The 24,061-nt window shown below is 41.7% G+C and overlaps 1 protein-coding gene and 1 long non-coding RNA gene across 5 annotated transcripts in view; one reads left to right on the top strand and one right to left on the bottom strand.

The window, feature by feature from the left end:
- COMMD1 (copper metabolism domain containing 1) overlaps positions 1-24,061 on the top strand; it is a 141,896-nt gene that overhangs the window by 77,670 nt on the left and 40,165 nt on the right. The gene's annotated exons all lie outside the window — the stretch shown is intronic.
- LOC120638609 lies at positions 10,590-23,184 on the bottom strand. Its single transcript, XR_005660354.1, has 2 exons — positions 22,831-23,184; positions 10,590-10,743 (listed from the first exon to the last, which is right to left on the bottom strand). It is a non-coding gene; the product is annotated as an uncharacterized LOC120638609 (long non-coding RNA).

Raw genomic sequence — 24,061 nt, 5'->3', positions numbered from 1 at the left:
TCTGGGGGGAAAATTAATGAGAATGAAATCTGTTTACAAAGAATGGTCTTGTGCTGAAGAAAATTGTAGTTCAGTCATAGAGTCACAAAAATGGTTATCATCAATGAGAGATTACTTGGGTTAATCTGGTGATTTATGTACATATCTTTAAATTGTGTAATACAAATTATTTATAAATATTGATGTCTGTTTCCCCCTCTAGACAGTAAGCTCATTTTGGTCAGAGGACATATCTGCCAACTCTTTTGTCCTGCACTCTCCCACGCAGTGCTCTGCACATAGTAAGTGCTCAATGAATACTGACGATGATGATGAGAACATATATATATATATTGGAGGACACCCTGCTTATCTGCCACAGTTTTGTCCTACCTTTCCTTTGAGATTACATTCTGCTTGTTTAGCCTATGGATAGGGTAAAAAACCTCCAAATGCTAACAGAATTTTTGCCTGGCTCTCTCTGCCCTGACACCTTGGTTTGCAGTTAAATGTACTTCGGGCCCAAGTATTTACTGTAGTTCGTGCTTCTCTTTGGAGTACAGGGTTCGTGTCTTCTACCTCTGTACTGTCCCGGATGTTCAATTCAGTGTTCTACCTGCAGTAGGTGCTCAGTAAGTACTACTGATTGATTTGGCCCAGACCATTAAAATGCCTTATCATGGGTCAACTCAAAATCTCTGGAACAGTTCTCTGGTGGGCAAAGAGGGAAAGATGATGCTGACATGGATGTTTGAGTGCATTCTGCTCCACGTATGACTGGCTTCTGAAACCCCATCTGTCACACAGAGAGCATGTTGGATCTCAGGTTTTGAACTCTCCATCTGGAAACCCTATCTTCTCCTCTCCTCCCTGAGACCAGATTGGTCATGGGCTGTGAAGTGAGCGCTGAGCTCCAAATGTTAACTGCTGTTGCCCTTGTATGGACTGACTGGGGCTTGTATTTCAGGTGGTGAAGTCAGTCTGAGCCTGGAGGATGAAGGCCTGTGGGTCTGGGGATTAGGTCTCGTCCAGTTACAAACTGGTTAAAGGGACTTTTTAAATATAAAGTTTATTTGTGATGTCTACCTGATAAATCTATTTTCTCCTAGCAACATGTGCTAAAAGGATAGGGAGAAGTGTTGGTTTTTTTAAGTCTGTTAATAAGATAACCTTTTTTTGCTCCAAACCTCCCAGAAATAGTTATTTAATGTAAGAAGGCTCGACTGCATCCGTGAAGGATGTTTGGCACCCATGAAGGGTATTCCCAAGGCTCCTGATCCCACTGTCTGCGCTATACAAACTTCTGGACTTTCATCTTTTGTTTTTGCTTAGATAAACCTCCCTTATTAAATTTTGAGATGGCAAAGAGTTTTTTTTAAGACCATAAAGTATTATTTATTTACATTGGTCACACAGTGTGCATGAAGCTGTATACCCATTGGTGAATACATTGTTTTAAGATAATCTGTGACTGAATAAGGGACCTGTCAGGCCAGGGTCCTGGTGTGGAGTGCTATTTAGCAAAGGTGATTGAGGGTCTGGTCAGCACTGGGTCTGGAAGGACACTTTTTCCTGGAGGCCAGCTCGATCCCAGTTTATCCCAGATCAGTTCATAACAGCTGTGGAGAGCAGCGTGGAGCCTTCCAATCAATCAGTAATTTTCTTGAACACATACTCTGTGCAGAATTTACTGTGCTGTAGAAAGGGTAAGATAGTTAAGAGTCATGATCCTTGTCCTCAAGGAGTTTACAATCAAATTGAGGGAGATAGGCATCAAAATAAATTACAAAGGGAGCACATAAGAGCTTAGGTGATAATTTTAAGCATAGGACTTCTTTAAGTGCATACAGTTCCGTGGAGCACTGTACAAAAGCAATGGGGGAAACGCAAGATAACCAGGTTGGACACAGTCCCTATCCCACAAGGAGCTCAAAGTCTAAGGAGAAGGAAGAAGAGATATTGAATCACTGTTTTACAGATGAGATCACTGAAGCCCAGGGAAGCTAAGGGACTTTCCTGAGGTCATACAGTAAGGCAAGTGGCAGAGCTGGGATTAGAACCCAGATCCTGTGACTCCCAGACTTGTTCTCTTTCTACTAGGCCACACCACTTCTCTATGTGATATGGGTTTTGGGGATCCTGGGATCAGGGAACCAAGCTTTTTTTCTGCCTGAGATACTGACAAAGGGGCAAATACGCTGGAGTAAATGCATGGATGAGCAAGTCTTCTTCCTTCTACCTGTGAAAGTCAATCCCAGACGAGCACTGCCTCAGGAATCAAGTCCATCCACGGGAACTGTTTTGTTTCAGAACAAGTTGTCTGGGTTTATGTGACTACCAGGCAGGCCATCTGTACAAGCAATCACGGTGCACTGTGAAGTATAAACCAAGCAAGCGGTGCTTCCGTTAGAGAAAGAAATCTCTCGGGATTCCTTAAAGGTCCAATTGACCTTTTCAGTTGAGAAAAACTAAGAAAGAAATTGAGACCAATGCTTTTAAGACTCATGAAGCCTCCCTAATTGTAAGTCTTTAAGAGCAAACTCTGGCCATTCTGCCATGGCGTGGGTGACTTTTTATTGAAACAGAATTTACCCAGGAGGTTAAGTTTGACCAGAGGACATGTTTTCCAATGTAACAAAACAAATCAGTTTTTCATTCTGTCCTCCACCCTCCCTTACCCCTTCCCAAACCTACATTTTTATTTTAAAAACAAATATTTTCACGTGATGTGTTGACCCCAGTATTTAGTTCAGTACTTGGCATAGAATAAGCATCTAACAAATACCTCATTATGCTTCGTAACTCCAGTCTCTAATCGGCAGGTCTATCAGTGGTTGAATTGTAGTTTTTGTTGAATAAATTCTTGAGGGAGAGCATACTGCACAAAAGTCCAATCCTTTGCTTTCGCCTTCATAGAATAGAATTTCCAATCAATCAATTTATCAGAGGTATTTGTTGAGTGCTTACTATGTGCAGAGCAGCGTGCTAAATATTTGGGAGAGTAAAATACACCAGAACTAGCAGATACGTTCTCTGCTCATAATGCGCTTACAGTCTAGAGGGGGAGAGAGACATTAATACGAGTAAATATATAAAGATATGTACATAAGTGCTGTGGGGATGAGGGTGGGGTGACTATCAAATGCCCAAAGGTCACAGATCCAAGTGCAAAGATGATGCAGAAGGGAGAACGAGTGGAGAGAAGAGGGATTAATTGGGAAAGGAGATGTGACCTTAAGAATACTTTGAAGGTGGGGAGAGTGGTGGTCAGGCATATTTGGAAGGAAAGGAAGTTCCTGACCAGGGGGAGGATATGGGAAAGGGGTTGTTGGAGAGATGAATGAGATTGGGGCAAGGTGAGTAAGCTGATGCTAGAGGAGCGGAGTGTGCGGTCTGGGCTATGGTAGATCAGTGAGGTGAGAGGTAGGATGGGGTGAGCTTTAAAGTCAATGGTAAGGAGTTTCTGTTTGATGTGGAGGGGGATGGGCAGCCATTAGAGGTTCTTGAGCAGTGAAGAGACATGGGCTGAATTTTTTATTTATTTATTTATTTTAATAAAAATGATCCTTGCAACAAAGTGAAGTGTGAACTGGAGTGGGGAGAGACAGGAGGTCCGGAGGTCAGCTAGAAAGATGCAATAGTCGAAGCAAGATAGGATAAGTGCTTGGATCAGTGTGGTAGCAGTTTGGATGAAGAGGAAAGGATGGATTTTAGCAATATCGTGAAGTCAGAACTGACAGAATTTGGTGACATTAAATATGTGGGTGGAATGAGAAAGAAGAGTCAAGGACAACCCCAAGGTTAAGGGCTTGTGAGATGGGAAGGATAGCTTTCCTGAATGTTCATTCATTCAATAGTATTTATTGAGCGCTTACTATGTGCAGAGCACTGTACTAAGCGCTTGGGATGAACAAGTCGGCAACAGATAGAGACAGTCCCTGCCGTTTGACGGGCTTACGGTCTGATCGGGGGAGATGGACAGACAAGAACAATGGCAATAAATAGAGTCAAGGGGAAGAACATCTCGTAAAAACAATGGCAACTAAATAGAATCAAGGTGATGTACAATTCATTAACAAAATAAATAGGGTAATGGAAATATATACAGTTGAGCGGACGAGTACAGTGCTGTGGGGATGGGAAGGGAGAGGTGGAGGAGCAAAGGGAAAAGGGGAAAAAGAGGGTTTAGCTGCGGAGAGGTAAAGGGGGGTGGCAGAGGGAGTAGAGGGAGAAGAGGAGCTCAGTCTGGGAAGGCCTCTTGGAGGAGGTGAGTTTTAAATAGGGTTTTGAAGAGGGGAAGAGAATCAGTTTGGCGGAGGTGAGGAGGGAGGGCGTTCCAGGACCACGGGAGGACGTGGCCCAGGGGTCGACAGCGGGATAGGCGAGACCGAGGGACGGTGAGGAGGTGGGCGGCAGAGGAACGGAGCGTGCGGGGTGGGTGGTAGAAAGAGAGAAGGGAGGAGAGGTAGGAAGGGGCAAGGTGATGTAGAGCCTTGAAGCCTAGAGTGAGGAGTTTTTGTTTGGAGTGGAGGTTGATAGGCAACCACTGGAGTTGTTATGTTGATGAAGCAATATATTGAAAAAGGATTATTTTTTCCCCCCATAGAAAATGTAATTAAATTTTAGTCAGAACCATTAAGTCTTCTTTCTCTGCTTCACCCTCAGATCTAAGAAACTTGTGAATCCTGAATCACTGTCTCTAACAGTCCTTTGAGTTAACATTCCATGAGTTTTGAAGTTCCCCTATAAGGAAAATTGGAAGGCAGGGGAGAGCCCTTCCTGAGAAGGCTTCTGGGTCTTCCTCTGGTACTAGTTCTGACACTAGGGCCCAGGTTTGCATCCAGTTTGTTTTGACATTCAGATGTCATGTGTGGTTTGGGCTGGGATTACTTCTTGCCTGGTTTGGCACTTAAATGTCAAGCACTATTATAAGCCTAGTAAGTAGGCTTCAGTTCCCAGGAGTTGCTGGGAGTTTTAGTTCAAACAGCCCAGAGGACAGTTGACAGTTGCATGAGTTTGGAACTTCTGCACAAGCCCAGTAGGGCCTTTGCTGGCATGCATGTTTCATGAAATGGGAACTAGGGTAGGGTATTCTCCTGACAAGTTGCTTACCCTTGCGTGTAATTTATTTCAGGGTCTGTCTCCCCTCATTAGACTATAAGATCCTTGAGGCAGGGGTTGTCTCCACTACTGCCTTTCTCTCCCAAACACCTAGCACATAACATCTCAGATACCACAGAGCATGGGCCTGGGAGTCAGAAGGTCATGGGTTCTAATCACAGCTCAGCCACTTGTCTGCTTTTTGACCCTGGGCAAGTTACTTAACTTCTCTGTGCCTCAGTTACCTCATCTTGAGACTGTGAGCCCCATGTGGGACAAGGGACTGTGGCCAACCCAATTTCCTTGCGTCCATCCCAGCGTTTAGTACAGTGTCTGGCACGTTGTAAGTGCTTAACGAATACCATAATCTCCCAAGCATATAGTAGTATGTGCCCAGTAATTAGAGGTATTAATTGAGCACTTACCGTCTATAGAGCACTATATTAAGCCCAGGGGAGCGTACAGTACAACAGAGTTGGTAGACACGTTCCTACCCACAAGGAGCCAATAATTATCATTGGTTGATTGATTCCCTGAACAAATTATCATTGGCTGATGCCAGTTTGAGCAGGGCTCAAAGGCAGAACTCCTAGGCCCTGTCCTTTAATCGTATGGCAGGTGATGTTTTGGAGAAAGTTTTTCATGTTGTCTATGATTCTCCCTTTGTAAAATTAAAATACATCTCTTTCTTGGATAACAGTTGCTGTATTAAGGTAAAATAATCTTGTTTGGCTTGACACTGTCTTTGAGATGTACTCAGAAATATTTGGAAAATAAAGTACAGCTAGGAGTTGAAAATATTTTTGCTATCTTTTAAAGAGAATGGCAAACATTTCTGCATATAATTGCCTCATCTTACAGAGTAATAGTACCCCAATCCAGATCCTTAAGGTCATAGCTGCTTTTCTCCCAGTGTTGGGTTAAAGCTTCAGGGATGCAGAACTGAATGAAAAGTTTTGGACCTGTGCTTCCAAAAGCACAGAGGCAAAAACTCTACCTAGCCTTGGGTCTGGATGTACAGTACCACTGGAAATAGGATGTGCTTAATAATTAATGAACTTGGATCCGGTTCTTTCATTATGTATTAAATCTGAGAGCTGGTACCTAATCTTTCACTAAAAGCCTAATTTTTTTCAGTGCACAGTGCCACTTAGACCAAGGTTTTCTGCTTTTGAGTGGTCTTTCAACCTCAGACCGAATTCATTGTGATTACCTTTTATTTGCATATGGCATGTCTAAACTGAACTTCACCTTTTAATGGCCTAAAATGGGTTTTTTAAAAACCTGCTTTCACATCCCAGCCCTGGTTGTTGCTATAGAAACTGAGGGTCAGTGTCACTCGTGGGTGGCTAAGTGGCTAGAAGACCCATCAAGACTAAGAATAATAGAACATTAATAAGCTAAGGTGGAAACACAGCAGTGGAAGCAGATGGGACTCCAGTGAATAGAACCAAATTTTCTATGTCTGTAGTGACAGAGGTATTGTTTTTGCTTTTTGGTTACTTTTGAAAGAACAACTCCCATTCCTCAGGCAAAGGCAACCTCGATCTTTTGCCAAGAAGTTGGGGTGGGTAGAACATTCTTAATATGATGTATTTGCTTTAAGGACTTTCAAATTCATCAGCTCACTAAATATCAACTCACTTGAGAAACTTCCATGACCCTCAGCTTTTTTTAACACTTTTTAAAGTGTTTTGTTTAAAATTGGGAGCTCTGGACTTGTGGAAACTTGACTACAGCCAGTATCTACTACCGTCTTCCAGAACTTAAGTACAAATTAGTTTGTTTCCGGATAAATTTTGTAGCACATGTCCCTTTGTCTTTCCCTTTTTGCCACCCATTAAATGGAAAACTCTTATTCTTTGAACTCTTCTTTCAAGAAGCAGCCTGCCTCAGTGGAAAGAGCATGGGCTTGGGAGTCAGAGGTCATGGGTTCGAATCCCAGCTCTGCCACTTGTTAGCTGTGTGACTGTGGGCAAGTCACTTCACTTCTCTGGGCCTCAGTTCCCTCATCTGCAAAATGGGGATTAAGACTGTGAGACTCACGTGGGACAATCTGACTACCCTGTATCTCCCCCAGCGCTTAGAACAGTGCTCTGCACATAGTAAGCGCTTAACAAATACCAACATTATTATTATTATTATTATTATTCAATGGTTTTCACAAAATAGTTGCTGCCTCCTACTGCCACCATTACCTCAAACAGGTTGTCTGAATTTCCTGGCCCTGAAATCACACAGCTTCCTTACTTCTGTATCTTTCCTATTTGCCTAGTCTGTGTTCTGTTGATGGTGATGTTTGTTCCTTGACCCACCAAAACAAACACACAAGATCCTCCCCCTCCTCCCACCCCTAACAAAACAGTTTTACTCAAATTCTGCTCTTAGTGACTTATTGACTTTTGAATATGGTTATTACATTTCACTGATTTACCAAATGATGCATTTTAAGAAAGCCAAAGAAAAATAATTATTTTTACTGCTCCTTTGAGCCAGTGACTCGAGGCCTGTTGAAAGTGGCATCCAAGATTGAAAGACTTCAAAAATTGCTCTTCAGCTAAACCAAAAGCCTGAGAAATAAGCTGTCCTTACACATCCTTAGTTTGAAGGGTTTTAATTTTTTATTCTTAATCCTCTTCTAAGCATGTGAAACAGCTTTGAGAAGGCATACTGAGGAAGAAAACACAGTCAGTCTTGGTTCTCCTATGGCCTGTGTTTCCACTGTACTTTTGGATAATGTTCTACTGACAGTGTCTGTCTGAATAAAACATGATGCAGTTTTGGAAAATGTTGAGTACATGTGTGTGACATGAATAAAATAATGTGGGTTTTTCTTAAAGTGCAGTTATTCAAGACTGGGACCCCTGTGCTAAAGGAAAACTTACTGTTTTGAAATGCTTTTCTTTTTTCCCCATCTCTTAAAGTTCTCAATTCAGTATGCAGTCAGTTCTCCTAAAATGTGGGGTTTGAGTTCTTTATGAACCCACCATTAAGGAAAATTCACATTGCAATACTCAAGCTGGGTGCAATGTCACATAAGGGCACACAATCATTTTTTCCAGTATATTCAGACAAACGCACATTGTCAGATGAACGTTCCCTAATTATGCCATTGAGTTCTATTCAAAATGTGTGAAAATACATTGTGGCAGAAATTAACTGTGTTTAAAGTTTTTAAAATTTTAAGAAATTGGTTCTATTGGGTCTGGATGTACCATTGAGATATTTTAGTTATCAATCTTGAATTTTAGAAAGCAATTAACAAGTCTTTTCAAAGCATCCATCAAATGACTGTTTTTTAAAAAATTCCTTAACTAGTATATATTAATGCATTTAGTTGTACAGACCCAGATTAACTGCACAGTACACTGAAGCATCATGGCCCAGTGGAAAGAGCATGGAACTGGGAAGTCTGGGGACCTGGATTCTAATCTCGGCACTGTCACGTATCTGCTGTGTGATCTTGGGCAAGTCACTTAACTTCTCGGTGCCTCCATTACCTCATCTGTAAAATGGGGATTAATACGGCGAGCTCCATTTGGGACATGGACTGTGTTCAACCTGATTAGCTTGTATATAACCTAGCACTTACCACAATGCCTGGCACATAGTAACACCATTTTTTTAAAAAGATAGTTTTCTTAAAAAGAAACTGGTCCAATGGCAAGGGGAATCCATAAAACTGACCCTTTGAGAGCTATGGACACGGGAAGCCAATGGATGAAGCAGGGTGGTGGGTCAGCCTCCCTGGTAGTTAGGTTAAGTAGGCCACTCCTACTCTTTTCCAAGGTAAATAAAGGGGGAATGATGCCTTCTTTGTTTTCCCACTAAAACCAGGCCTTGTCCTGAAGTCCAGAACAGTCATTTGGTCATCAGTTCAGTGACACCCTTGAGCATAGGAAAAGGTCAAGTAGTACTATTCGGTTAATTCCTTTAATTCTACAACAATGAAGCCTCAGAAATTCAGGGTTTAGTGCCAAGGAGAAAGCCCCAAATTAAGCAGAGAATAAATCCTGTTGATTGCTGATGGCTTATCAAAGTCAGCCTTGGACTTCCATAGAGAATCCCAGAACCCTAAGAGGAAAAGCCCTCTCTAGCCGATTCAGGGTGGTTTTTCTTCTCAGTTTTAAGAACAAATCAATCCAATCAAATATATATTGAGCCCTTAGTATGCTCAGAGCACTGTACAGAATGCTTAACAAATACGAGTTAATAATAATAATGTTGGTATTTGTTAAGTGCTTACTATGTGCAGAGCACTGTTCTAAGCGCTGGGGGAGATACAGGGTCATCAGGTTGTCCCACATGAGGCTCACAATCTTTAATCCCCATTTTACAGATGAGGTAACTGAGGCACAGAGAAGTTAAGTGACTTGCCCAAGGTCACACAGCTGACAAGTGGCGGAGCGGGATTCGAACCCATGAGCTATGACTCCCAAGCCCAGGCTCTTTCCACTGAGCCACGCTGCTTCTCTCAATAATAATAATAATAATAATAATGATAATAATCTCTGTCCCCCTTGTCTTAGGTAGACATATGTAACTGTTTGTGTTCTAGAATCTCAACGAAGCACAGGGGTCCCTACAGTGTAAGCAGAATAGGTTTTAGACAGGCCAATCCCGACGTCGTTCCCTTACCAAACCCTGCTCCAGACCCACGTGCCCCCGACAGCAGCTCCCCCGCGGTCATAAGGCCATAGCATGCTAAGTTCACTAGGCATCATCCTGTCCCCTGCCCTGTTTACCTTCCTGCTTACACAATTTCTATGCACACAAAAAACGATTTTAGTACAGCATGATTTGAGCAATATTTTGAAAGCTTTGATAGTCATGTAAGTCAACAAAGCAGTATTGGAAAGATCAGAGAGGCATGCTGAGCTCAGTGAAAATGATGTCGAGTTTAGGGTCATACCTCTGCTTCCTCAGCCCAAAGAAAGTAAGCATAAAGAGTGCATATTATTGTGAAATTAATAAACCCGTTGTTTGGCAGTGTTATTTTTACTTTTTAGATTTCTGGATGACTATCCACTGTAAGCTCATCCTCTAGACTGTAAACTCATTGTGGGCAAATGTGTCTCTTATACTGTACTCTCCCAAGCGCTTAGTACGGTGCTCTGCATATAGCAAGTGCTCAATAATACAATTGAATAACTAGTATATACCTCACCGCACATCCCTGATGGCAAAACTGCTCTGTATTCATACTTAAATTGCATTGCTAATAGGAGAGGACACTCTTTTTTTATTTATTAGATTGCTATCGATTTTTTTTCTTTCCAAGAACATTAGCAGACAAACAAGGCGAAACTTAGTGGGTATTTAAATAGCTTACTCTCCTCTCTTTCCCAAGAGAAATGTAAAAGCAGGGTGTTTACTTTCATTTCTGGGGTAGAAAAATCCAGGAGGTCAGGGCAGGAAAGTTGGGTAGAGTCAATATATTACCAACCCTGCGTCGAGGGTCTGGTTGCTGTGCTTGTAATGCTGCTATGTGAAGATCCACTAGGCCAATCAGTCAATCAACAATATTTATTGAACCTCAACTTCAAACAGTATGTTGTAGCATCCAACTACTGAGTGGCAACAGTAGCCAACGGGCCAACCGAGAGCTTGACAGCCGGCAAAGAGGTAGTTCCATCTGAGCAGAAACTTCAGGAGATCAGGAGTCTGAAAGGCAGAATTAAAAACAGTTAACAGCTGTTGCAAATAGTAAGTATAATGGCAAAGCAAAGCAAAGCGACCCTTTATGTTTAAACAGTGTGAAAAATATAGTAAGTCAAGCATTGGCTATTTAGAAAACTAAGTACACTGTGCCAAGATAATTTGTTTGACACTTCCTGTGTGCTGACTTACAAAAAAAGAACAAGACATAGTGTCTGCCCCCAAAGAGTTTACAGTCTAATGAGAAAGAAAAGACAAACACAAACCCCAAGAGATAATATTTATAAATCATAAATATTTATAATCACAATAAATGGAAGTACAGTCTCACTTTTCCTTCTGCCTTCAGGACATCTTTATTTACATATCCCTGCTCCACTTCAAATTTAGCATGTCCAAAATAGAACTCCTTATCTTCTCACCCAAACCGGTCCTCCCCGTGACTTTCCCATCACCGTAGACAGCCCCACCATCCTCCCTGTCATACCAGCCCATAACTTTGGTGTTATCCAATTCTTCTTTTTTATTCAACCCATATATTCAATCCATAGCTAAATCCCGTCGGTTCCACCTTCACAACATTGCTAAAATCCACCCTTTCCTCTCCATTCAGACTGATTCCAGATTAACCCAAGTGTTTTATCCTATCACCTTGATTACTGCATCAGCTTCCTTTGCTGACCTCCCTGCCACCTGTCTATCTCCACTCCAGTCCATACTCCACTCTGCTGCATGGATCATTTTTCTACAAAACCATTCAGCCTATGTTTCCCGACTCTCCAAGGACCTCCGGTGATTGCTCATCCACCTCCGCATTAAACAGAAAGTCCTTATCATCGGTTTTAAAGCACTCAATCACTTTGCCCTTCCTACCTTACCTCCCTGCTTTCCTACTATGACCCAACCTGCTCACTTTACTCCTTTAATGCCAACCTATTTATTGTACCTCAGTCTCATCTGTCTCGCCGCTGATCTCTCGTCCTTGTCCTGCTTCTGACTTGGAACACCTTCCCTCTTCATAACAGACAGACGATCACTCTCCCTGCCTTCACAACTTTATTAAAAACACATCACCTCCAATTGGCCTTCCCCTACTAAGCCCTCATTTTCTGTTCTCCCATTCCCTTCTGTGTCGCCCTTGCTCTTGGATTTACACCCTTTATTCACATTTTTCCCTCGGCCCCACAGCATTTAGGTACATACCTCTAATTTATTTGTTTATATTAATGTCTCTCTCCCCTTCTAGACTGTAAGCGCATTGTGGGCAGGACTCCTGTCTTCCAACTCCATTATATTGAACTCTCCCAGGGGCTTCATACAGTCCTCTTCACACAGTAAGCACTCAGTAAACATCATTGACTGATACAGCATATGGATCTCTTAGATATAGCTGAGATCTCATGGATAGATGAAGCAGCTGTGGAATTATGCTGGGCAACTGTGATGGCTGCCTTGCTGTCATAGGTCTGCTGTTTGTCATGTTGGAGGCTTTAGGTGTGCCCAGATTACTCCTGTAGAGTTCCAGGGTCCAGAGATCTTGTCTGACTCATGGACAAAAATAAATAGGCAAGACTGGTCTGGCTTTACATTCATTATGAGGAAACCCCTAATGTAAATGGCTTAAGAGCAGGGATGAGGGGTTTGAGAGAGGAAAGGAGTAGAAGCTCCTTTACTTCCACTTTACTGCCACACTTCTAACTGGTGAGGAGTGATTCCTTGCTTGTTCCATAGCCCTGTGCAACTAAGGAACCACCTGGGGCCATCCAGATCAATCCACACAACCATTGACCCACCAGAGACTGAGAGAAACTCTGGAAATTGAGGGAGGAGATGATGGACTTCAGGGCATATTTTCTCAGCACTGACATAATGCCATTTGATGTTTTTATGGATGCATATAGCTAAAATTCTTCATAAATATCTGTACAAGTTTTAGATGCAGAGTTGTGAATTGAACAATTTTACACACATCTCTGAGATCCCTTTTATGCCAAGTTTGCCATGTGCTATCTTGGGATATCTTGTGAAAGTTAAATAATACAAGAAACTCTCCAAGGCAAAATTGTTTTTTTCTTCCTTTTGTAAATGTGTCTTTTATTGAACGGAAAACATCTCTAGGGGTGGTGAATGCCTCCAAATATGAGAAAATTAGCTATGGTAGATGGATTTGGGGACACTTTTGAGAGAAAAATAGACAGGTTTATTGCTAAGAATCCCCAGGTTCAAAGGTTTATGTAACTAATAACTTTCTAATCGTAGTTTATAAATATGTGTCTTTTTCTTTGCTGAGTACATTATCATTCAGGTCATTTACTGGTGCTCCATGTAACCTGTTTTGTAAACTAGTCAGTGGAAGTCAGTTGCTTAACTGCTTTTTTGGTATTTTGGGAATGCTTGAAGGCTTTATAGTGCCAATATCTCTTTGAGATAGACCAGATAACAGCTCAGATCAATTTGCCTATAATAAACTATTACTATTGAGAAGAAACTGGAATAACACTGCTGTCTGGGGCCTAATAATGCTCCAAACTGTCTTCCTATTATGAGTTATTTTCACATATGCAATGTATGTCAACCTCCAACTCTGAACTATAGCACAGAGTGGAGAGTCTCTAGGCCCCTGACCAGATACACACATGTTGCTTCATCTATAGGTCCCGAAATGTCATCATCTTGAAGCCTGCTCATCAAGAGGCAGAGCCTTTGGAAATCCCAGCTAGGTTAGTGACACTGGATATGCCCCAGGCAGAGGGAATAGTTTGCATCTGATCAACTGCAAAATCAATCAACTAAGAAAGCTTCCTCATCGTTATAGAGACAGCTTCTCGATGCCTGGACTGTGGCCAGAGGCGGGGTTTTCCTGGAGAGGGCAGTCTTGACCTACCTGTAGGTGTCTCACATTGAACTTTATTCATATTTCATTAACGTTCAAGGTCCCTCCCTGCTCTGCAACATTTAATCTATCTGGAGATTTTCCCGAACTTTTGGAGAGGAAAGCTTTGAATCCCAGAGTAGTTGTCCTAACTGTGTACTATAAGTGGAGCTCACACTATATTTCAATTGGCCGGAACTCACCTCTTTGCAGGGGGGCTCAATTTTGGCTGTCATTTGGAAAGAAAGTTAAATACCATCAATGCTGCATCGGTGCCCTAAACACTAACCAGGTTCGTAGCCAAGAAGCACTCTGCTGTCCTGGCCTGTGTGGATTATTCCGTTGTGAAACTGATAGGACAGGTGGCCGAGCCTCAGAAACTGAAAAGCCACAAACCAAAAACATAATATGGCCCAAAGCCGCAGATAAGAGGGTAAAAATTCTGTTGACTGGAACGGCGATTAGGCATTTTATTGAGGAGGGCAGGGGATGACGGTGGAAAGTGTCAGGGAGTAAGTGTTTCTGGGGTGGGCAGTGAATAGCAGGGATGAGCTAGAGACAGTTGATGTAGGAGGTTGAGGTGAATGGGGGTTGGCATACCAGTGTGGTTGTGCCAGAATAATAAATAATGAAGCACATGTACATGTCCCACACAGCAAGTAAAAGGCCTCATGTAGCTAATAAGGAAGTGGGACATGGCATCAGAACCTATAATAAGTAAATTAGAGGCAGAGGAAACAAGGTTCCTTTCCCCTTTCTTTTTCTGGGAAAAGAAGCAGATAAGCACTTCCCAAAACCCTGGGTGAATATCCATGAAAACTAGATGGTAAACTCCTTGAGAGCCAGAATCATGTTTCCTTTTTCTTTTACTCTTGCAAGCACTTAGTAGAGTGCTCTGTACAGGTGCTCAGTACAGTGTTCTGCATGCAGGAAGTGCTTAATAAATATGATTATTTGATAACGCTGACCTTATTTTCATATATTTAGTCAGTACAGAAAGCAGAATAGAAGGGGTGGGCTGAGCAATAAATATTTATATGAAGCAAGTTCTTTCCATCTTTCATAGCTACACCTCTCCTATGGTTGTCTTGTTCATGGTTCTGGAAGGAGTTATATAACTGCACTGCCAACCACCTGCTTCATGTATATTATCATCTGGTGTGCATCTGTATGCTTCTGTGTGTTGAATGTATCCATCTGAAAAGTCATCCGAATGATCTTCAAGCTTTTCTCCCCTCTTATCCGGTATTGTCCCAATACCATTGTTCATAATAGCCTGGATCCATTCATCATCCTGTCTAGGCACAACTGTTTGATCGCTTGAGGAGTTTTGTTCTGGGGTGTGTGGAGGGGGGGAATCTATCAAAATCCCATACTGATATATAGTCAACTTCAAGTAGCTTGTTTTATCAAATCCCCTTATGCCTATAGGCTTTTAAAATAGCTGTTATACTATCAATCCTCTGTGTTTTTTTTCTCTCTCGCTTACCTGTGTCAAATTTACAAACCATCGAATGTCTCTGTTGGGTAAATTCTAAGACATCATTTGTGTACTTTGGTTTTCCTCCTCTGCGTTTTAATTGAATGAGAATGCAGAATGGGTTGAATATAGAATGGGCAATTGTAATTATTTCAATTTCTAGTTTAAAATTTTTGGATATGCCTTGACAGAAAGCCCCATTATCTTCCTGGTTGATTTGGGAGAGTCCCAGAACACTAATACAGTCTAGCATTTGAAAAGGATTGATAAAAATAAAATATAAAATATTTTTCATTTCAAATATGATATTTTTGATCAACTTTACATGTACCCAATTCTAAAATTTGAACTACATTGTTTAAACTAGCAAATGTCTTAGCTTTACAACAGTTACTTTCAAATTTTCTAGTGGTAAAATACTAACTTCTGTTGCTTTAACCCTTTTCTTCTTAAGAGTGTATTCCTTTTCGCATAGTGACTCCACATGTATCTAGTGTGCATTCTCTTTTTACAGAGCACTTTCACAGACATCTTAGTCATCTTCTGGTCTCCATTTCACTGGGACATGGCTTGGGAGTATTTTCAGGGATCATCGAGGGGAGAGAAGAGGAGGGGAGGGGGTGCCAAGAAAATCTGAACATAGAAATGAGTACTTCATTTTCTCTAAATTACAGCCCAGGAGCATTTAGGGGCTCAGCAGATATTTCCAGAACCCTCTCTGCATGCATCTTTCCCTTTACTGTCTCTATTCTATTTCTGTTGTGCTCTTCTAGTTTTTTCATACTTATTAACTCCCTGTCTTCTCGATAAGAACTTTACAAAAACTAGAACTCTAGTCTTGTAAAGTTCTTAAAGAAGCTATCCCAAATCATTGTTTGCTCTTCACTTTAGGTGTAGACTTGCTGTCTTTTAATCAGAGAGTTACAAATGCTTCTGTGGATGCTTCTAAGTCTCAAAGTCAGTTAATTCTCCAGTAGGTTACATTCTTGAAGAACCCTGTGTTCAGGAATACTCACATTATAATAGCTGTTTCTTTCAACATCTCACTGAGTTTTATCCAGACATACGATCCGAATAGCAAGCCTTAATTCCCAATAGTATACTAGCCAGAACATGTAGTGAACATTATAAGAGGACTGCCTGTTTATAGTTTACCTTCACAGCATCTCTAGAACCCACCGTTTCTATCCAAACTGCTACCATGTTCCATGGTACCATATCCCACCTCTGCTACTGTAGCAGCTTCCCCACATCCTAGCTCTTCCCTTTCCAGTCTGTACTTCACTCTGCTGCCCACATCATTTTTCTGAAAAATCATTCAGGCCCTATCTCCTCTAAAGCCTACAATAGTTGCCCTTTCACCTCCTCATCAAACAAAAAGTCCTTATTGTTAGCTTTAAGGCACTTAATCAGCTTTCTCTCTCCCCTACTTAACCTCACTGATCTCCTTTACAACATAACTTGCCCACTACACTCTTCTAACATTAACTCTGTACCTAGATATTGTCTATCCCACCAACGCCCCCTTGTCTACATTCTCCCTCAGGCCTGGAAATCCCTCCCCCTTCATATCTGGCAGTCTGCTCTCCCCTCCAAACCTTCAAAAACCCTCCTAAAACCACCTCTTCCTTCTGCATTGATTGTGAACTAAATTGTGTACTTGTTAAGCACTCTGATCCTCACCCCATTCCCACAATACAAGTGAAAATGTTCTTGTATTCTAGTGTATATAGCAGCTACTGAATGACCGATTCAAAGACTTTTGCTCAATCTGTCGAGTTGGAAGAGATTCTTGGAGGACACAAGTCATATTTTAAAAATTCAGTTCCAACATAACGTCAGATTGGAGTACAAGCTTTTGATAGAGTACTATTGTGAAACTAGAGAACGTTCTTCTGACCACCCACATCTGTCTGGATAGAGTACAAAGTGATATTGGAAGAAATGATTGTGTTCATGCACCTGGCAGTAGTTGACACGAGGACTCTGACATGAGTTTTCTCTAAATATGAAGAGGTTTTGAAATTTTTCCTTGCCCTTCTCCACTAACTAGTTTGCAGGAAAGATTAATAGAGAAGCAGCGTGGCGCAGTGGAAAGAGCATGGGCTTTGGAGTCAGGGCTCATGAGTTCGAATCCCAGCTCTGCCACTTGTCAGCTGTGTGACTGTGGGCAAGTCACTTAACTTCTCGGTGCCTCAGTTCCCTCATCTGTAAAATGGGGATTAAGACTGTGAGCCCCATGTGGGACAACCTGATTCCCCTGTGTCTACCCCAGCGCTTAGAACAGTGCTCTGCACATAGTAAGCGCTTAACAAATGCCAACATTATTATTATTATTAATAGCTGCAGTACTCCACCGAGTACTCCACTAGATTTATGACAAAGGAAACATGGCCTAGTGGAAAGAGCACGGGCCTGTGAGTCAAAGGACCTGGATTCTAATCCCTGCTTTGCCAATTGCCTGTTGTGTTTCCTTGGGCAAGTCACTTCCTTCTTTGTGCCTCAGTTTCTTCATCTGAGATTAAATACCTGGTCTCTCTGTCCCTATCCCACCTGCTCCTCCTGTATCTACCCCAGTGCTTAGAACAGTTATAGGCACTTAATGAATACCATTATTATTATTTTATTACTATAATTATTTTTAGCAGCAGCAGCCCACCGTGCCAGTAATAGGACATGGTGATATTTCACATCCAAGCAAATAGCATCTCTAGTTACAGAACCAGTCCATTAGGTATGAAATTGCAGCAGCACAAATGCATACAGATGAGCCACTCAGGAATAAATTATTTCTTCTCTCCTTTTCGGCTCTGCCATTCTTCAAACAAGCAAATCTCAGTGTTTCGTGAGCCAATGCAGTTTCCTTGGCTGGATGAATTGAAGGAGTATCTGGCTTCAAACACTATTACAAAATGGCTTTTGTGAAACGGCTTGCCCTGTCTTTTAGAAAGAAAAGAACTTCTGCCTTTCTACTTCAGGGACAGCTGTGCCATCAGGCAGTACAGAGCACCATTCTTGCTAGAACAAGGTCTCAACTGTACAGTGGACAGTATCTAAGTCGTTAAGAAGTGGCCTACCACCTGCCTCTGAGTGACTTTTCTTCACTTGATTCCAGTTTGTTTGTTTTGGGTTTTCTTGTTTCTTTTTCCTTGAACCTCCTATTCCATTACAGCACTGCCTGCTATGATTCATGTGGAATCTGAAGAGCTTGGACATTTCACAGACAAAAACCACCAACCTTTATGTACTTTCTTCCTGAGATTGGGGATATAAAATCAGAGTAGATGGTATTCATGTGGTCTAACCCAGGATAGTTGTGCACAGATTGTGCAGTGCAACATAATCTAGTGAAAATAGCATGGGCCTGAGAGTTAGAGGACCTGGGTTCGAATCCCAGCTCTGCCACATGTCCATTGTGTGACCTTAGGCAAGTCACTTAACTTCTCTGTGCCTCTGTTATTTCATCTGTAAAATGGGGATTAAAACTGTGATTCCCATGTGGGACATGGACTGTGTCCAACCTGATTAGCTTGTATCTACCTCAGCGCTTACTACAGTGCTTGTGCCTGGCATATAGTAAATGCTTTTCAAATGCCATTTAAAAAAAAGTGATAAGAGGCTGCTGGGCCAAAGTGTCCCTGTGGGGTCAAGTAGACAGCACTGGACAGAGTGAATTATCTCTAAAGTGCTAGAATAGCTGCTAATAGCTAGAAATTATTGTGGTAGAGGGACAAGAGAGAGAGAAATGCAGATGGACTGGAAATAATGGGCAGTAAAATGAGATTGCAAGGAAACATGCAAGAGGTCCGGAAACCTAGGAGAATTAAGAGTGCATGCTCTCTGGACATGAAAATTCAGATCCTTTATTTCCCTTTCAGTTTATAAAAGCCAAGTGAGTTTAGAGCTTGCTGCCTAAGTTGTTGCAATCAGGACACTGTTGAGTGGGTAGAGGTGTTTCACTTGTTTTTAAAATCTAGCTGATGGAAATATCCAGTGAAGAATTGGAAGGTAAAATTGGTTTAATCTCATCTTTTCTATCAGAAAGATATTTCAGGGTTGGGGAGAAGAAAGCCCAAGCAGAAGCATCCCTGGAATAGGGGCTATGTTTAGTTTTGGAGTCCAGAAACTATGTGATTTAGACCCTTGTATGCACACCTGAGCAGCAGTCTCTGACTCCCAAATGACTTCCAGTGCACACAGTTGAAATGGTCCCTAAATGAACCAGCAAGTCAGTTAAGGAAGACTTTCATCATCATCATCATCATCATCAATAGTATTGTTGAGCACTTTCTGTATGCAGAACTCTGTACTAAGTGCTTGCGAGAATACAGTACAACAGAGTAGCTAGACATGTTCCCTGTCCACAGCGAGCATACAAGCCTTGTCATTTTCCCCCTTACAGGATAGAGATTGAAAATAAACAAAAACCCTTAATTCGGCTGTGTCTGCTGTAGTGGCAGGCGTCAGACTGTTGGTACAGGATATAATGCTGCATTGAATTGCCAAGAAAAAGATCCTTATGATTAACCTCCCCTCAGTGCCAATAAATGCAATGTCACTAGAACAAGTATAAAGGAAGGAAAGGGATCGGGCCTATTAAATTCTAATTCTATAGTTCTTATGACAGTCACTATGGAACTTTGATTCCAGGGACTAAGAAATTAGTGGGTTTGAAAAGTATCGTGTTCACAATGTTGGTACACCATTGTGGGACCAAAGGAGATTACATACTCTCGAAAGCACATGTTTCCTCTTTTATGAGAGGGATTAAGGAACTGGATGACATAAGGGAGATGGAATACAAGAGGTGCTTCATATCACCAAAACTGACATCTGCACTGCCTCATTTAAAAGTGAGTCCTTGAACCTAACCACCACCTTAACTCTCCCTTCCCTCTTCCTCTTCTTTAGTCCCCAGTCACCTAAAAAGCAAACATGTGGCGTTCCTCTATTTAAGGCTTCCCCGATCCTAAGGAACCCAGTAAATTTGGTCAACTGGATAAATCCTTCTACCATGACTTGGTTTGTACTGCTGCTATTACATCTGCTACTAATACCGGCAGGGCAGGGTCACCCTAGAGAAAGAGAATCCACCACCCACCAAAAACCGCACAGAGAAAAAACAGAGCAGGAAGAACAAGATCACACCAGCCTGCACATTTGTTCAGCCCACTGTTGCCAAAAAACGATTGCAAATCCTGCCGGAAATTAACCCACACCACTCAGGTTTGGGGATGAGAAATTCATAATATTGTGTTCCCAGCTGGGTCATCAGCGGCCGTACCATCAACAACATTTAACCGAGCATCTATGATGTATAGAGTACCGCACTAGGGATAATACAGGAGAAATGAAAGATATACTTCCCCTCTTTCAGGGAACAGAGAGTCAACTGTAGTCTGACCTAGAAAAGTCAGGCACATTACCTGAGATCCTGCCTTGAAAAGTTAAGTGCCTTCACTCAAGAATTGGGAAATTCAAGGTCCTCATAGGTAAAGGCGATTATTTTCTCTAAAATTGTTTTATTGCTGTTGAAGACCAGAGACAACAAATAATATTCCTGCAAGGACTTAAAAGAATGTGCTAAATAATAGGGCTGGTTGAGTTTGTATGGAGTGAGGCGATTAACCTAGGACCTGTCTTCCTTTCCAGAAATATAATGGGGGAAGTCTAAATCTTTTTTCCAGTAATAGTAAAATAAGCATGAGCTTATGAGGCTTTAACACTTCCCAATTGTTGTGTTTTTATACTGGATTGTTAAACATCAGCTATAAGGCACCAGTGGGGAATGAATAGAATTACACCATATGTTTTTCTGATGGACAAAATCACACTGAGGCTCAAGGGTCAGGGAGAAGCCTCGCTCAGAAGGAGAGGAAACACCAAAGCCCCTACCATGTAGCCTGGAATTCCCCCACCATCAGTACTCCAGGTATAACTGGGCTGCCCAAGAACTGAAGTGGGCCTCTTTATTCCTGTCTATCCCCTGCTGCCTATGAGAGCAGAGAGTGGATAGAAGCTTCTTTGTAGCATTAGAATTTGATGAAGGTTCTGGTGGCTTGGATCAAGGCTGGTTCTCCCTGGAATGATAAGGAGCATGAGTGCTTGTCCTTTGCTGAAATAATGACGAGCTGTTTTGATTGTCGTGGTAATTTGATGCTATTTTGGTTGTTATTGCTCCCCCTAATACTTTTATTCTATGCATCTTCCCCGTAATTCCCTATACTCCCTTGGACACTGAATCAGAGTCCCTGTATTTGTCTCTAACTCTTAATTCAAGACTTGGCACATTGCAAGCCTTCTAATAAATGTCATTACTTCTGTAATAATAATGCTTATGGATTCCCTCATGGTTAAGCAAGGCAGTGGGAGAGATGAGGGAGACTGGGGGATAGCTAGAAAAAGGAAAGGAAGAACAAATGTTGGGGACTGTGGAGAAGAAGCAAGAGATATAATGAGTACCCCAAAATACTTTCACAGACTCAGCTATGTAATAGTGGAATTCTGAATGAGTAAATTTATGAGAATGCAAAAGGTAAATTCAAATTTTCATTTCCACCATTCTTGCAGCTACATTATCTTCTTGTTAATGACTGGCTGGATGCTTATTCATTCATTCAGTAGTATTTATTGAGCGCTTACTATGTGCAGAGCACTGTACTAAGCACTTGGAATGTACAAATCTGTAACAGATAGAGACAGTCCCTGCCCTTTGATGGGCTTACAGTCTAATTAGGGGAGATGGACAGACAAGAACAATAGCAATAAATAAAATCAAAGGGATGAACATCTCGTTAAAACAATAGCAAATAAATAGAATCAAGAATAAATAGAATCAAGTATTTTACTGAGTGCTTACTATGTGCAGAGCACTGTACTAAGCGCTTGGAATGTACAGTTCGGCAACAGATAGAGACAATCCCTGCCCAATTGACGGGGCGCCTCAATCATCTTATAATTGCTACTATGCTTTTGTTAATTATGGCATTTATTAAGCACTTAGTATAAGCTAAGCACTGAGGTAGATGCAAGGCTATGAGATTGGACACAATCCTTGTCCCATCCAGGCCACACGATCAATCTTAACTCCATTTTACAGATGGGGAAACTGAGGTCCAGAGACTTGCCCACCATGACATGGTAGGCCAATGTCAGAGTTGGGACTCCAAATGAGGTTTCCTTATTCACAGTCTCTTCCTCTTCCCATTAGGCTCTTCTGCCTTCTGTCCTGTGGGGTTCATCCACTTATCATGCGTGTGACAAAATTAACTTAAATGTTTCTGTGCTTCGAAAGGGGAAGAGCCTTTCAACTGAATAATGGAAACTCTAGATGCTGTAATCTGAACTTTAATGGTTAACCTAGCTATTAGAAGGTTCAGTTATCATTTAGGATGGCTTCCAGAAAAAAGTGGCAGGATTACAAGTTGTTTCCTTTTTTTAGGTAGGCTAATGAATACATAAAGTGTGTGTATGTGTGTGTATACATCTATACATATATATGTGTATATATACATACATTTGTGTGTGTGTGTGTATACACTGTATACAAGGAAGGTGAAGAGGGAGAAAATTTACTATAGAAAAAATTACCTAGCGCCATCATAGTATATCTTAAGAAATTCCATAGTAGACTCAGAGACAAATACACAGATAAAGATAAAACACAGTTGCAGAAGCATATTCATGTCACTGACCCAAGAATACAACAGATGCAAATATATAAGCAACTAAATGAAGATACCAGAGATGTGAGGGTAGAAGAATCCTCAGCCACGGAGCGGCTGGAGTCATGCCGGTAAGACGGGTCTCTTGTTTCACAAAGAACTCCGGCATTGCTGACATGGGGCAGGATGAATGCAGGGTGCTGCAGCACCGGTTCCCTTTCTCCAGCCCCATTGGCCGTGGTTGCTCAGCTTGCTGTGAGCCTGGTTGGTCGGTGAAGTGGTGAAAAATTCAGGAGTTAAAAATCTACTAGAGAAAAGATAACGCTGATGCTGTACTACAAGGAAATTTAGTTGGAGAATACAATGAGGACATTTCTCATGCCCACCCCACCACACACACCCCAAGTTGCTTTGAGAAGAGCCTTTTCTATCTCTTTCATATGCAATCTTCTGATGTAATCATTCCCAGAAATGTTCCATAACTTTCTGACTTTCCATTGGACTCACAATAATACACTTTCCCAAAGATCATTCTGGAATGCCACACCAAACTTCTACTTTGCGGGGTGCCCAAGGGGTTGGCCTCTTTCTTTAGAGTGGCTACAAGGAGCCCATTGCCTTTGGGATTTTCAGACTGCAGTGGCCCCAGGCAAGAAGGTCAAACAGAGTATAGTCTGGGAGTCAGGAGATCCAGATCCTACTCCCAGCTCTGCCACTGCCTTGATGGGTGACCTTAGCCAAAGTCAATAGCCACTAAATGTCTCAGTTATCTCAATCTGTAAAACAGGAATAAGATACTGACTTTCCCCATTCTTATATTGTGAGCCTCATGTAGACAGAGACTGAGTCTGATCTGATCCTCTTAAATCCACCCCACAGCAAATACTAAGTGCTTAATAAATGACACTTCTATTTTAGCACAACATAATGGGTCTATGGATTCTGGTTTCCTTGGAGAATTCCTTCCCATTATGCATTCTCTCAAAGTTGAGGTAATTAATTCAAACCTTTATACTATTGCTGTAACAGCCAAAGAGTTGTCCAATGAAAGGTCAGTTTCCTCAAAACCCCTAGATAGACCTCAATTTCACCAAGCCCTGGATGGTGTAATTGAGAACATCTAGGGGCTTTTTAGGTGGAGTTGGGTAGGGGGAAGGGAGGAGGAGGGGACTCTTAAAGTCTTTCCTAGGAGGAAAGACTGCCTAGTTTTGTGGATGAAGTGGATCAGAACCTCATATCCAAAATTTAGTTTTGAAAAATAATATCTGCAAATTTCAAGAAAATCTTCTCAGTTTTCTCCAGGCACAC

This window comes from Ornithorhynchus anatinus, chromosome 9, assembly GCF_004115215.2.
Source record: "Ornithorhynchus anatinus isolate Pmale09 chromosome 9, mOrnAna1.pri.v4, whole genome shotgun sequence".
NCBI lineage: Eukaryota > Metazoa > Chordata > Mammalia > Monotremata > Ornithorhynchidae > Ornithorhynchus > Ornithorhynchus anatinus.
The sequence above is the reverse complement of the archived record's forward strand: the minus strand, read 5'-3'. Positions and strand labels throughout refer to the sequence as shown.